The sequence below is a fragment of the Arachis ipaensis genome, chromosome B6, assembly GCF_059453495.1.
Source record: "Arachis ipaensis isolate K30076 ecotype BB chromosome B6, ASM5945349v1, whole genome shotgun sequence".
NCBI classification, from domain to species: Eukaryota; Viridiplantae; Streptophyta; class Magnoliopsida; order Fabales; family Fabaceae; genus Arachis; species Arachis ipaensis.
This window is the reverse complement of record NC_142441.1, coordinates 31,642,966-31,645,340: the sequence shown is the minus strand read 5'-3', so window position 1 is coordinate 31,645,340 and position 2,375 is coordinate 31,642,966. Positions and strand designations below refer to the sequence as shown.

The 2,375-nt window shown below is 42.5% G+C and overlaps 1 non-coding gene across 1 annotated transcript; it reads right to left on the bottom strand.

Annotated features, from left to right (window-relative positions):
* Positions 1 to 252: 252 nt before the first annotated feature.
* Positions 253 to 360, bottom strand: LOC148555051 (small nucleolar RNA R71). The gene has a single exon (XR_015887103.1). It is a non-coding gene; the product is annotated as a small nucleolar RNA R71 (small nucleolar RNA).
* Positions 361 to 2,375: the final 2,015 nt, after the last annotated feature.

The following is a 2,375-nucleotide window of genomic DNA, read 5'->3' as shown; positions in this document are numbered from 1 at the left end:
CAGCAGAACTGCAAGTTTCATGGACTTCCATCTGAAGATCCTTTTCAGTTCTTAACTGAATTCTTGCAGATCTGTGATACTGTTAAGACTAATGGAGTAGATCCTGAAGTCTACAGGCTCATGCTTTTCCCTTTTGCTGTAAGAGACAGAGCTAGAGTGTGGTTGGACTCTCAACCCAAAGACAGCCTGAACTCTTGGGATAAGCTGGTCACGACTTTCTTAGCCAAGTTCTTTCCTCCTCAAAAGCTGAGCAAGCTTAGAGTGGATGTTCAAACCTTCAAACAAAAAGATGGTGAATCCCTCTATGAAGCTTGGGAAAGATACAAACAGTTGACCAAAAAGTGTCCTTCTGACATGCTTTCAGAATGGACCATCCTGGATATATTCTATGATGGTTTATCTGAGTTATCAAAGATGTCATTGGATACTTCTGCAGGTGGATCCATTCACCTAAAGAAAACGCCTGCAGAAGCTCAAGAACTCATTGACATGGTTGCTAATAACCAGTTCATGTACACTTCTGAAAGGAATCCTGTGAATAATGGGACGCCTATGAAGAAGGGAGTTCTTGAAGTTGATACTCTGAATGCCATATTGGCTCAGAACAAAATATTGACTCAGCAAGTCAATATGATTTCTCAGAGTCTGAATAGAATGCAAGCTGCATCCAACAGTACTCAAGAGGCTTCTTATGCAGAAGAAGCTTATGATCCTGAAAATCCTACAATAGCAGAGGTGAATTACTTAGGTGAACCTTATGGAAACACCTATAACCCATCATGGAGAAATCATCCAAATCTCTCATGGAAGGATCAAAGGCCTCAACAAGGCTTTAATAATGGTGGAAGAAACAAGTTTAACAATAATAAACCTTTTCCATCATCGACTCAGCAACAGACAGAGAACTCTGAACAAAATACCTCTAATTTAGCAAACTTAGTCTCTGATCTATCCAAGGCAACTGTAAGTTTCATGAATGAAACAAGGTCTTCCATTAGAAATTTGGAAGCACAAGTGGGCCAGCTGAGTAAAAGGATCACTGAAATCCCTCCTAGTACTCTCCCAAGCAATACAGAAGAGAATCCAAAAGGAGAGTGCAAGGCCATTGACATAAGCACCATGGCCGAACCTGTAAGGGAAGGAGAGGACGTGAATCCCAAGGGGGAAGACCTCCTGGGACGTCCAGTGATCAATAAGGAGTTTCTCTCTGAGGAACCAAAGGAATCTGAGACTCATCTAGAGACCATACAGATTCCATTGAACCTCCTTATGCCATTCATGAGCTCTGATGAGTATTCCTCTTCTGAAGAGAATGGGGATGTCACTGAAGAGCAAACTGCCAAGTTTCTTGGTGCAATCATGAAGTTGAATGCCAAATTATTTGGCATTGAGACTTGGGAAGATGAACCTCCCTTGTTCACCAATGAACTAAGTGATCTGGATCAACTGACATTGCCTCAGAAGAGACAGGATCCTGGAAAGTTCATAATACTTTGTACCATAGGCACCATGATCTTTAAGGCTCTGTGTGACCTTGGTTCAGGGATAAACCTCATGCCCCTCTCTGTAATAGAGAAACTGGGAATCTATGGGGTACAAGCTGCTAAAATCTCATTAGAGATGGCAGACAATTCAAGAAAACAGGCTTATGGACAAGTAGAGGACGTGTTAGTAAAGGTTGAAGGCCTTTACATCCCTGCTGATTTCATAGTCCTGGATACTGGAAAGGAAGAGGATGAATCCATCATCCTAGGAAGACCTTTCCTAGCCACAGCAAGAGCTGTGATTGATGTGGACAGAGGAGAATTGATCCTTCAATTAAATGAGGACAACCTTGTGTTTACAACTCAAGGATCTCTCTCTGCATCCATGGAGAGGAAGCATAAAAAGCTTCTCTCAAAGCAGAGTCAAACAAAGCCCCCACAGTCAAACTCTAAGTTTGGTGTTGGGAGGCCACAACCAAACTCTAAGTTTGGTGTCAAACCCCCATATCCAAACTCTGAGTTTGGTGTTGGGAGGTCTCAACAAAGCTCTGCACATCTGTGAGGCTCCATGAGAGCCCACTGTCAAGCTATTGACATTAAAGAAGCGCTTGTTGGGAGGCAACCCAATGTTTATTTATCTAATTTTCATTGTTTTTCATGTTTTATTAGGTTCATGATCATGTGGAGTCACAAAATAAATATAAAAATTGAAAACGGAATCAAAAACAGCAGAAGAAAAATCACACCCTGGAGGAAGGCCTTACTGGCGTTTAAACGCCAGTAAGAAGCATGTTTTGGGCGTTCAACGCCAGAACAGAGCATGGTTCTGGCGCTGAACGCCAGAAATGGGCAGCATCTGGGCGTTTGAACGCCAGAAGTGCACCCTGGAGA